The sequence below is a fragment of the Prionailurus viverrinus genome, chromosome B1 (assembly GCF_022837055.1).
Source record: "Prionailurus viverrinus isolate Anna chromosome B1, UM_Priviv_1.0, whole genome shotgun sequence".
NCBI classification, from domain to species: Eukaryota; Metazoa; Chordata; class Mammalia; order Carnivora; family Felidae; genus Prionailurus; species Prionailurus viverrinus.
In genome coordinates, this window is record NC_062564.1 from 156253683 (window position 1) to 156267596 (window position 13914).

At 35.1% G+C, this 13914-nt stretch overlaps 1 protein-coding gene across 12 annotated transcripts in view; it reads right to left on the minus strand.

The window, feature by feature from the left end:
* The window catches only part of ADGRL3 (adhesion G protein-coupled receptor L3), an 828952-nt gene that overhangs the window by 526853 nt on the left and 288185 nt on the right, over positions 1 to 13914 (minus strand). The window contains exon 1 of one of the 12 annotated variants that reach the window (XM_047856541.1): positions 8991 to 9001. The exons of the other annotated variants lie outside the window; for them this stretch is intronic. The gene's annotated coding sequence lies outside the window, so the exon portion shown is untranslated. Of the gene's footprint in view, positions 1 to 8990; positions 9002 to 13914 lie in introns of those variants that run through there. 12 annotated transcript variants of the gene reach the window in all.

Genomic DNA, 13914 nt, shown 5'->3' on the forward strand with positions numbered 1-13914 from the left:
TAACTCTGACAGATACTGAGAATGCAGATAAAGGAGAACAATTTTTCTCACAACTCACACTCATGGGAAAAACAGAACACAGGAAAGGAAGTTACAAGATAAAGAAGAGAATAAATTATATTATTTATTTTATTAATTATTTTAATTATTAATTACTTATTTTATTAATTATTTATTTTAGTGCCTATCATATATCAAGAAATGTTCTGGATATTATACAATTATCTGCTTTAATTCTCCATACAAATCTGTAAAGCAGATAATATGATTTCATGTTTCCTGAGGAAGAAAATCAAAAATGTTATGCAACAAGAATTCCAAACCAAATGTCTGATTCCAACATCAGTGTTCTTTGCTCTCTCTATAGTAGAAATAAACAAGAACATGTAAGAGGATAATTAGGGGTATTAATTGTGCAAAGGAAGGGGCCAATGTAGCAAGTTTCCCAAAAAGATTTAGGCCTTTCTTAAATATGTTTTTTTTTTAATTTTTTTAAATGTTTATTTATTTTTGAGAGAGAGGGAATGAGTGGGGGAGGGGCAGATAGAGAGGGAGACAGAATCTGAAGCAGGCTCCAGGCTCTGAGCTGTTAGCACAGAGCCTGGCACGGGTCTCGAACTCACGAACCACAAGATCATGACCTAAGCTGAAGTCAGATGCTTCACCAACTGAGCCACCCAGGCGCCCCTTAAATATGTCATTTGATTGTGAAGAGTGGAGAACCTGGAACAGCATGGATATACTAGGTAGACATAGAGGGGCAAAGAGAAAAGTGAAGACATGTTTAAAAAGGAAACCAGACTAAGTGTAACATGGTATCCTTCGGAGGAACAGGGAAAATTATTTCCATAGTGAAATATGAGTATTACTATTGTGAATTCTTGTTTTAGTGGAAATCAGAATAGTATTTCATGTTATATATTTATTTCCACAGTGATAAAACAGTGGGAGAAAGTTACTTTATAGAAAAGATAAGAAAATGCATATTATTTATAATAATGATTTGTTTTAAGATATCATAGCAGGACACGAAACCACAACTACTCAGATATTTTTCATTGTATTTGAGCATAGGAATTTGTTTTCATGATTATCGGGTAAACAGAGGTGAGGAAAGAAATTGAGAATAGAAGCTATTATTTAAAGAGGGTAACATGTCCTCACAATCCAGTAACACCACCCACCTATCATTCACCCACAGCCCCAAAATAATGTGCTAATATGGGGGCATATATAATAAAATTGCAATAATTAAACCATATAATTTTTTAAATTTTTTTAATGATTATTTATTTTTGAGACAGAGAGAGACAGAGCATGAATGCAGGAGGGTCAGAGAGAGGGGGAGACACAGAATCTGAAGCAGGCTCCAGGCTCTGAGCTGTCAGCACAGAGCCTGACATGGGGCTCTAACTCACAGACAGTGAGATCATGACCTGAGCCGAAGTCAGAGGCTCAACCGACTGAGCCACCCAGGCGCCCCAAACCATATAAATTTTAATAGATACTTTGAAAGACAAGATTGCTCATAACCTATAGAAAGACAAACTATTATTGCTTGCCTACTAACAGTGAAAAAAAATAGGAAACTTTCTGGGATATTTTGTTTTCTAATTTATGTTATTAACTACCAAAACAATCAGTTTCATACAAAAGGGATTTCCACTTAAGACATGTCTGAAACAAAGCTCTTCAAACACACACAGAGAAGAAAAACCAAGAAAAGGCACTAAAGACTCATTAAGTCACATATAACAAGAAAATTACACATGAAAAAGACTCGCTATTGACATAAAGCATTTAACCAGTCAATTTCAAAACGCAGTTCCACCTACAATAAATTTCTTTTGCCTTCTCTATGTACCACACACTGTGCTAACACTGTGGTTCAAGGGGGAAGAGTGTGGCTACAAGTCTAAGATGTAGTAGCCCTTTTACAACCATTGGCAGTAAAATATAAATGCTAAAAGGTATATTTACCAATAATTATAGCGCTGTGCAAAATGTGATATGTGTTACGTGAGATGTTCTAGGAACACAAAGTGAAAAGCTGTCAGATGTTCTTTTGTAAATGCAAGGTATTTAAAATTATACTTGACACAAAATTAAGGTTGCCAGAGGGAGGGAGTGGTAATAGGCAGAATGGGCAAAAGGCAGTGAGAGATATAGGCCTCCAGTAATGGAATGAATAAGTCACAGGGATAGAAGGTACAGCATAGGGAATATTGTCAATAGTATCGGCATAGTGTTGTATGGCGATACATGGTAGATATACTTGGATGAGCAGAGCCTCACATATAGACTTATTCAACCAATATGCTTTGCACCCGGAACTATTGTAACACTGTGTCTCAACTATACTTCAATTAAAAAAAATTATGCTGACCTAATATTCTGGTGTTAAGGCAAGATTGAATACCTCTCTGAATCTCAGTTACTGCAAGTATAAAAGAGAGAACAATATTCACCTTGCAAATTGGTTGTGAGGTTTACAGATAACGCAAAATACCGTGTGACAGAGATTATCACTGATCATGACTGTCTGTTAGTGTGTGTCTGTCATTCACCAACTTCCTTTGTTTCCTTTATTCCTTCAAAATTGAGGGATAAAGGAAGCACCTGATCTCCACCCCTCTCACTTCCAAGTTTGATGACTAATAGCACCGGTATCTGGGTATCCACACTCTCCTTGAGAATTCTATAGCTGAACAATGTACACTAAAGTAATGTGAGGTTTCATAAAGGAGAATTTTCAGTGTTTCTCTCATTTAAAATATACTATTTATGACACTAATTTCCAATAATAAACCAACACACTAATGTTTTAAAAATTATTCATAAAAGGTGGCATTTCTAATTTTTATCAAAGATTACCAATTATGACAGTTTTGCCTGCTACCCTATACAAATCATTAATCATTAATATTTAAGATTATAATTATGAAACTGTGTTATTTGACTGATGTTCCATTAAAAGTTAAAAAAAATCACAAAATGGAAAGATATTCTACAAATGTTTTATGTAACCAAAGCCTTCTATCATAAACTACACAGATCATTCCTTATTTGTTAGATTTAGACTAACCTGCCCTCATATCCAATACACTTACACTTTGAAAGTTATTTGAACTTTTCTTGTTATTGCTGAAACAAAAGTTCTTTTAAATTTAAAACATTGATTTTACTTTGGGCAAATTCTCACCTTAAATTGTAGTGTCATAATTTGTTTTCCCTGTTTTTGATATGTCCTTTTTTAAAAATTTTTTTTTAACGTTTATTTATTTTTGAGACAGAGAGAGACAGAGCATGAACGGGGGAGGGGCAGAGAGAGAGGGAGACACAGAATCTGAAACAGGCTCCAGGCTCTGAGCCATCAGCACAGAGCCCGACGCGGGGCTGGAACTCACGGACCATGAGATCATGACCTGAGCCGAAGTTAGACGCTCAACCGACTGAGCCACCCAGGTGCCCCTGATATGTCCTTCTTAAATCATATTTGGAAGCTTTAATTTTTGTTGTATATTCACTTCCTTTCTACACTCCAAATACTATTTATCTTGGAATTATTACCTTCCTTTGAGCTACTCTTTTTTTTTTTTTAAGAGAGAGAGAGAGAAAGTATGTGTGTGAGTGGGGAGAGGGGCAGAGGGAGAGAGAGGATCTTAAGTAGTCTTCTCTCTCAGTGCGGAATTGGACACAGGGCTCGATTCCACGACCCTGGAATCATGACCTGAGCCACAAGCAAGAGTCTGACACTTAACCAACTGAGCCACCCTGGCACCCCAACATTTTAGCTACTCTTAATCACATTTCTGTAAGATAATTTACTTTCTCAATCTTTTTCCAAGGAAAATTACATTTTATTATTAACCTCAAAATAATAATCTATTGAAGATACTATATTCTTTTTGTATTATTTGTACATTTTCCCAAGTAATAAATGTTCATTTATCACAAGTTTTGCTAACTATGAACTTTAGTCCATATGAACTTTATAAATTTCAATTAATCCATATTTTACTTTGCCTATTTGCTTCTTTTTGCCATGTAAATCTTTTTCAGAGGTCAATCTTTTTACATGTTTAGTGCACACCAGATGTATAAAGTGCCACGTAGCTCTATTTTAATAATTAATTGGTTTATAGTCCTATAGCCCCATTGCTAATTATAATACAGGAGTTTCCTATATAACATGGTTTGTTTTTCCTTATTTCATATAGGGAAATCATAGCTATTAACTCAAAGGAAAACAAAAAACCCTTACTTTTTTTTTTGAGGGTTTTTTTTTTGCATTTATTTATTTATTTTTGAGAAAGAGACAGAATGAACAGAGAAGGGGCAAAGAGACAGAGAGGGACAGAGGATCCAAAGCGGGCTCTGTCCTGACAGCAGAGAGCCTGATGTGACCCTCAAACTCACAAATCATGAGATCATGACCTGAGCTGAAGTCAGAAGCTTAAGTGACTGAGCCACCCAGGCACCAAAAAACCCTTACTTTAGAAGTGTTTACAAATATCACTTGGGTATTATCTATAATTCTTCCAGGGTTAGTACCTGGATTCAGAAATTTGAATGATTTGAAATTACATTCATTAACAAATCAAATATTTACCACAATCCTTCTCCATAAATTATCTTGTTATATACAATTGACATATGATAACCTATGAAAAATAATATAAATATAAATGTGATTAACCTAGGTATTCTATCATTTGTCACTACCTTAACAAGTAAATATCCATTACAAAGCATCTATGTAATCTGATTTATGTGCACATAGCTCACTACATTTATAAATAAGATCTACCAATTGTAGCCCAAAAAAGACAAGTGTTTTTGAGAAATATTAATTTAATAAGACTGGAAAATATATTTCACCTAAATGGTTTAGTGTGGCACAGATGCTTATATGAGAGGCTTTATTCAAATCTAAGATTGCAAGATTTCTATGATTTACCAGTGTTGCATAATCATAAATACATATACAGCAATGTTTCATAGTCCATGTCCTATGAAATGACAGACGACCTTTTCTCCCAAAAGTGTCTTTCCAAAAGTAGTTTTACATGGATGACTCCTTCTGATGTGAATGGACATTCTATGAAATAGTTAACTCTTAAGGTAAAGAAGCAGGTTAGCAAGACAAGCTATTAGATTATAAGATAGCTTCCTCCCACCACAATCCTATAAAATATTAAAATGTTTGGTGTGATCATCACTAGGTAGAAGTAAAAAGAATTTTAAAGGAGTTTAGACTGAGTAAATATGTATTTTTTTTAATTTATTTATTTGAGACAGAGAGAGAAAGAGAGCGCGCGAGCACACAAGCAGGGGAGGGGCAGAGAGAGAGAGAATCCCAAGCACCCTCCATATTGTCAACACAGAGTCCAATGCAGGGCTCAAACTGAAGAACTGTGAGATCATGATCTGAGCAGAAATCAAGAGTCCTATGAGTAACTGACTGAGCCACAAAGGCGCCCCTTAATGATCTTATTATTTTAATGTCAGCTATAATTGGCAGTTTATGAAATCTATACATACTGTGTTTCTTTTAAAGTTTTCTTGGTGTTTGCTAAAAGAATTGTATCTATTATTTCTTAACTGAGAGAGTGCAGGTGACTATACTATTACTTTGGTCCTTGTATTTGTTTGTTTTTAAAAATTATTTAAAAGTATTTAAAAAGTATTTGTGTTTAAAAAATTAAACACTTTACGGGCACCTGGGTGGCTGAGTCGGTTAAGCGGCCGACTTCAGCTCAGGTCACGATCTCGCGGTTCGTGAGTTCGAGCCCCACGTCAGGCTCTGGGCTGATGGCTCAGAGCCTGGAGCCTGCTTCCGATTCTGTTTCTCCCTCTCTCTCTGCCCCTCCCCCGTTCATGCTCTATCTCTCTCTGTCTCAAAAATAAATAAAACGTTAATATTTTTTTTAAATTAAACACTTTAACATTTTGACTCTGAAAACAAAAGCATTGCAATAAGTTTAAGGATCTTTTCTTTATTTATTGATGGAGAAAAAAAACCAACACCGTTGTATTAAGTAACTATTAACAAGTATTTAACTAGGGAGATGGGGGGATGGGTTAAAACGGTGGTGGAATTAAGGAATGCACTCATGATGAGCACTGGGTGATTTATGGAAGTGTTAAATTAACTATATTGTACACCTGAAACTAATAGAATGCTGTGAACTCATTGAAATTAAAATAAAAACTTAAAAATTAAAAAAAAAGTTTCCATAGATTAAAACAAACAAACAAAAACACACACACAAGAAGAAAATGGTGATGGTCATGCAGACGAATCATACACATTCTACTGATACTTGGTTAGTCCTACTAAGTTTCATAGATGACCCTGTGCTTCAGCCATACAAGGGCACTTGCAGACTCTTTAATGTGCTGTTTTCTCATCTCCAAGCCTCCATCCTCTTTTTTATAACTTCACTCATCCTTCAAAATGCAATTAAACAACTTTTCTGGCAGAACTTCCCTGTCTTCTTCCTTTATATTCTGTCTAGTATTGGGCCAAGTACTAGGTACCCAATAAATTTTGAAACAATGATAAATGATACAGGGATCAATATTGGTACTGAGAAGATGTTCTTCCTTTCCACTGAAGAAGGCATTGGAAGGAGACAAAGGTTTCAGAGATGAGGAAGAAGAATGGAGATGTGAAAAATATAAAATTCTTATGTATGAATTCACTTTTGGAATCACATAAAATTGAGCCTCTGATAAAAACAAATGGAACAAGGTAAATATTCAACTACATACCTTAATCCTTAATTGCGTCTGAGTGACCAAATTATTTGCATCAAAATTTATAAAAAAGTATTTAACTATCATGCCTACTTAGTAGCAATATGGAGCTGAACATTTTAGTAATAAATACTATCTTAACTAGTACTTGATCCCTTTGGAGATTCAGAGGAGAGATAATACAACCATCTTGTTTAATATTTTCTTTCTTTCTTTCTTTCTTTCTTTCTTTCTTTCTTTCTTTCTTTATTACTTTTTTAATATAGGAAATTTATTGTCAAATTGGTTTCCATACAACACCCAGTGCTCATCCCAAAATTGTTTAATATTTCCAAGAAATATTGAATTCATTCTACCCACACATGTGTTCCTTTAGTAATATGTACCAAGAGATCTTCAGTGAATACAAAGAATGTAAACTTTTTTTTGGTCATAGGAGATATGTCATATATATATATATATATATAGATAGATAGATAGATAGATATACACACACACACACACACACACACACGAGTTTAAGCCCTGCACATATATATGTGTATATATATATATACATATATATATATATATATATATTTATGAGATATCCACATACACATGCATTATAGAAAGGAGAGGAAGAAAAGGAAGAGCAGGAAGAGAACACTGCAGGAGGGCTACAGGAAGAGATAACAAAGGAAATACAAATAATGAAATACAAATTCAAATATAATAAAGACAAGAGTTTTAAAAAAATAGAGGAAATAATCCAGCTTGGAAGATCTGGAAGACCTTCTAGAAGAAAATGGTAATTGTGCTAGAATATGAGGAAATGAGTGAGATTTCACTAAACAGTGACTGAAGGACGAACGTTGTGGGTTAAGGGTTGCTGTGGAAAAGGTAAAGATGACAGAAGACAGCATATTACAGAATGGCCAGTCACTTTGTCTGTCAGGTCTACTGAGTAAGGAGGAGCTGCAGAAAATAAATATACAACCTGTTGGAGGAGCAGAAGAAAAGATTTGAAAGCTTCACAAAGGAATTTGAATCCAATTTGGTCAGTTTTCACCTGTGTATTTTTGTAATAATTAAATATCATTTTGCAATGCATTGAAAGGCAAACATAACATAAATACATAAAAATCACTGCAAGTACCATCTTTGAAGAATGAGAGTAAATATTTATTGTGAATATTTTCCAAAAATTTTTAGAATCCTCTATATTGCTCCTGAATGCTTGAACATTTTGTTCTGAGTTTAATTTGTGTAAATGATCTCTGGTTTGAAATAAAGAGCTTGAGTTAATAGAGGTATTAACCTAAATAGAGATATCATATGAATCATTAAATTAATGAACTAACTAGTATTTATACAGTACCCAACATGACACCATACAAAGATAATGCCATCTTTGCATTTTCATAATACGATGCTTTGTCAGGGTTCCAAACTTCCCTTACACTTCTTAGTGGCTATTACACTATTTGAGATCAAATATTGATTCCAGAGAATCACAACACTTTTAGATACAATGGTACTGCTATCCATTTGGCAATGCATTACCTCCAAATGACAAACTCTAACTGTACTATGTATCTTTATAGATGTTTATTTTATAACACATTCAGTTCCAACACAACCTGGAAGAAATTCAAACATATTACATATGTATATGCCTTGGCCTAGATGTGGATATAGCTATATTTTTCTTAAGCCTTCCTTTTTTTTTAATTTTTTTTTTAACATTTATTTATTTTTGAGACAGAGAGAGAGACAGAGCATGAACGGGGGAGGGGCAGAGAGAGAGGGAGACACAGAACCGGAAGCAGGCTCCAGGCTCTGAGCCATCAGCCCAGAGCCGACGCGGGGCTAGAACTCACAGACCGCGGGATTGTGACTTGATCTGAAGTCGGACGCTTAGCCGACTGAGCTACCCAGGCGCCCCTCTCCTTCCTTTTTTTTAATGTTTATTTATTTTTGAGAGAGAGAGACAGCATGAGCAGGGGATGGGAAGAGAGACGGAGACAGGGGATCCGAGCCTAGCTGAGCCATTCAGGTAACCCTCTTAATCCTTTATTTCTGCATTTTTTTAAAAAAATACTAAGCTCCTGTCTTCAAGTATTTGATATTGCATAAGACAGAACCATCAGAAGCAGCAAGAATGAAAGGTACAACATGAACTTTGGAATGAGAAAAAGTGTTAAATCTTCTCCAAGTTGTAAGCTGTATGACCATAGGCAGATTACCTCAATTTTCTATACCCTAATGTTCACATCTGAAATTAATACATATTCCACCAGGTGGTTATAAGGTTTAAGTAAATATATATAGTACCTATAAAGATTCCTGGCAAGAGTAGGTATTTAATACATAGAAAAATCTTTCTTCTCATTTAACGTAAGTTTTATGCTCAAAAGTAGGGTTAAAAATGGTAAATGAAATTACATCTGGTGGTAAGTAGTACAGAAGAACATTTGATAGGGGTTTGTGAGGGGTTAAGTGGGAGAATGGATAGAATCAGAAGATACACTGAAACGCTATGCTTTTAGAAGATTAAATTGGTAGTGGTCTATAGAAGAAAAGGGAGAGGAAAGAAAAACTACCTTAGGCTAGCCATGTCAATGACAACATTTTTCAGAGTTAGTATGGTAGGAGTCCACAGTGACCTAGAAGCCTAGAACTGTGACTCAAAATAAAGATTATTTGAATAAAGTCAAGACAACACATTTTCAAGTTGTATAAATATCAGTTATATGTTTTTCGGGGTGGGAAGAAAAAGAAATCAGGATGGGAAACTGAGGGAAAAAATGAAGGATGGGCACAGAAGATACAGAAAAAAAAGTTAAATCAAATTAGAAGTAGGAAGAGTAGTTTAGGAATACAACTGCATTTTCCTAGAATTTTCACTCAAGTCTGCGTTCTTTCTTCATTTCTTCCCTATCCCTGCCTCCACAAGTTTCAGAGAGGTCGGAGCAAAGAAAGACCTCTTTGTATTCAGTTAGTGTTTTTTTAAAGGTCACTTACAACACTTTTCAAGCAAGGAAATGCTAAATCTCAACAAACTGTCTGAAAAACTAGCAAATGACTTTTTTCATTGCTTAAGTACAACACCTATCTGCTTATAATTATATTTCAAATACAGTTTGATGCTACGTTAGAAAACAAGTAATCCAGGAAGCTAATTTTAATAGGAAAGTTCTCTAGAGTAAAAGTCCCATGTAATTGTCTTTCAGATAATGTTATAATCTAATAAGTGTCTATTAATGTTTAGGAACAAATTTGGATTTAATGAACATGGCTATTTTTGGCTTTAGGGCAGCATATCATTTAACCATGAAACAGATTGATGTTTTACACAGGATCATTTTCTTGCAAAGTGTCCTTGAGTTAACCTCTTCCCCAAGATCCTACAAAGCATTTGACTGAAGTCTGTTTCCAACAGGCTTTGAATATGAGAATATTTGCTTCTACTGATACATGCAATAGGAAATAAAGTAAGTTTGAAATTAAGGTAAGTAGAAATAATTATGTTAATGCAATTAGTTTGGAAAACAATTCAACTGCTTTAAATGAGATGAAATTAGGAAATGGATCTCATATTCTTTCCATACATCTGATTTGTCAATAGATCCTTTACTTCACTCTTCAAGAATAAAAATACAGTTGATCTTTACACAATGCAGGGGTTGAGGGAACCAACTCCGTGCAGTTAAAAATCCGGGTATAACTTTTGACTCCCCCAAAACTTAACTAATAGTTACCAATAACATAGTTGATTAGCACACATTTTTGTATGCTATATGTATTATATACTGTATTTTAGAATAAAGCTAGAAAAAAGAAAATATTAAGAAAATCATAAGGGGGGCACTTGTGTGGCTCAGTCTGTTGAGCGTCCAACTCTTGATTTCAGCTCAGGTCACAATCCCAGGGTCCTGGGATTGAACTCGCGTTGGGCTCCAGGCTGAGCACGGAGCCTGCTTAAGATTCCCTCTCTTTCTCATTCTCTCTCTCTCTCCCTCCCACCCCCCCCCCATCCCTCTCCCCCAACTCATGCTCTCTAATAAAAAAAAATTAGGGGTACCTGGGTGGTTCAGTCGGTTAAGTGTCCAACTCTGTTTCAGCTCAGGTCATGATTTCACGGTTTTTGATTCTGAATCCCATATCTGGCTCTGTGTTGCCAGTGCAGAGCCTGCTTGGGATTCTCCCTATCTCCCTCTCTCTGCCCCTCCCCTGCTCTCTCTCTCTCTCTCAAAAATAAATAAACTTAAAAAAAAAGGAAAACATTTTTTTAATTAAAAAAAGAAAATCCTAAGGAGAGAATATACATTTATAGTATTGTACTGTATTTATTGGGGGGGAAAATCCATGTATAAATGGACCCATGCAGTTCAAACCCATGTTTCTCAAGAGTCATCTATGCTCATAAAATCTCAACTTTTTATTATCAATGTTAGTCTGAATCAATAAGTCTAATTTCATTTCTAATAGGAGCCTGTGAATCTATTTCAAAATCTAAAGTGCAGTAGGCAAGATAATCTTCTTTATAACAACAGTAAACAGCTATTGAGCCCTTACATACCCAGGCACTGTCCTAAGAGCTCTTCACATACTAATATATCAATCATTTAATTGATTTTAAATATAAGCATTATGGTTATTCCTATAGAAACTCTAAAGAAAGGGACTAATTTTTTTTTTCATTTTTTAAATGTTTTATTTGTTTTTGAGACAGGGAGAGAGAGAGATGGGGGGGTCAGAGAGAATGAGCAGGGGAAAGGCAGAGAGGGAAACAGAATCTGAGGCAGACTCCAGGCTCTGAGCTGTCAGCACAGAGCCTGATGTGGGGCTCAGACATGGAGCTCAAACTCACAAACTGAGATCATGACAAGAGCTCAAGTCGGAAGCTTAACTGACTGAGCCATCCAGGCACCCCCAGAAAGGGACTATTGTTATTCCTACTTGACAAATGAGGAAACAGAGGAAACAGAGGGGCTAAGAGTGTAAAGAGCTTGCTGAGGTCATATAGCTAAAAATAAACAAGCCCAGATTTACACCGGAACAGTCTCGATCCATAGTGTGTGCTTCCATTCACTTGATTCTACAGTCTCATACCACTTCTATTGACCACTGATTCCAAAGCAGTACTAGTACAAACTGAATGTTTGTGTCACCACCCCCGTCCAAAGTTCATATGTTGAATACTAATGACCAATGTGATGGTAATTGTAGGAGGGGCCTTTGGTGAATAATTAGGTCACAAGAGCAGAGCCCTCATGGATGGGATTAGTGCCTTTATAAAACAAAGTCTAGAGAAGTTTCTGACCCGTTCCACCATGTGAAGTTACAGAAAGAACACAGCTGTCTATCACCAGGGAACTGAACTCTCACCAGAACCCAACCATACTGGCACCCTGATCTTGAACTTCCAGTCTCCAGAACCGTGAAAAATAAATTTCTGTTGTTTATTAGACACCCAGTCTATGGTATTTTTGTTATAGATTCCTGTGCTAAGGCAGCACTTTACGTAAACGTAAGGTGCTTTTAGCTAGGTTTGGGTAGCATTTAATTTAGGAGTTGTAGGAAATAAGATGAAGATTTAGGATATAGGCATACACTGATATATTCAAACAAGCTTCAGATTGAGAGAATCATGCAATCAACAAAAAGCCTTCATTAACTTCACTTTTAAATAACTCCTACCTAGCATGCTGTATGTCTGGTACATTTGAATAGACAGCAATGACCCATTTTATTCATGCTTGGTTTGGGTATGGGGTAAGACCACAGACTTCATTAGGAGAGCAAGCCAGGAATGATGATTTTGGAGGTTCTTAGGTGCCAACAAAGTGCTTCTTAAATGATACAAAAAGATGAAAACAATCAGAAAAATAAAATAAAAAGATATTTCCCAAATAAAATGTTGGATACTTCAAAACCTATCAATCTCATTCCAATCAGCGTGACTATTTAATTACTGAAGTATTTTTTTCCAAAAAGGGAACCGAGATTACTCTGATTCTTACCGAAAAAAGCAGATAGATCTTCAAAGTAGAATTGTTGTGACTTTATCATAATTATTCTAATGTCAAGATTCAAATTGACAAGTGATCAGTCAAACTAATCTCAAATGTTTCTAACATTTGTTGGATTTTTATTATCTACAGAGGCTTTATGATTGGGCTAGATTAGTACTGTCTTCTGTTGTTTTCTTGTTGGCAATTTTATAACTAAAATTACCTGAATACTTCAAGATTGAAAACCATGATAATATAATACATCTAGTGTAAGTTTGTGTTATAATTAAAGTTCCAGAGTTTGATTTAAAACTGCCATAGTCACATTTTCTCCTGTAAAAATTAAAAAAAAAATATCTTCAATGCAAATAGCACTACAGTTGAGATTTATTAAAAAGCTATTTCCATAGCTGGGAACAATGAATTTTAAACGTCAAATTAGGTGACCAGAATTGTATCAAGCCACATCAATGGCTTCAGGGCTGAGCTAGAAAACATCTTATTCTTAACACTATTTCTCTGAATACAATTCTAGCCACAAAGAAACGACTTAAACTCTAGAATAGCGAAGTTATAAGAAATGAAGTAGTAATGTCAAAATCATTCTATTCCAATTCCTTCAGGCAGATAAGGAAAAATACACATCTACTCACACTTTCTTTGAAGACTTTCCAAAACCGAGAGGAATGCAGGGGGAAGTTATATTTCATTATGAGCTAGCGGACTATATCACAGTTTCACTGTGGCTTAGTTATCATGACTGGTCAGTTCCATTCATCTCTTTCATACAAATATTTTGACTTTAAACACGATATTTCACATTGTAAAAAAAATTCATTAAGTCTCCTTTTCAAAAGCAGTTTAAAACAAGAATTAATAAGAAAATAATACAAGAGTGTACATTTAAAAAATGTGTATCAGACAAGGTCTAAAAATAATTCTGTTAGAAACATCTTAAATAAAAAGGGTATCTATGTTTTAAATATACTTGAGATTATGAGAGAAATGTATTGTGTTTTGTGATTCACAAAGTATTCCAAAAGAGCTTTTCCATATTTCATTCCTTGTAGTTAGTATATCAGTGGCAACGAGGCAGGAGAGAAAATACACATGTTTTGAAATTATCTCATCTCAGTAGGGTACACCTGGATAA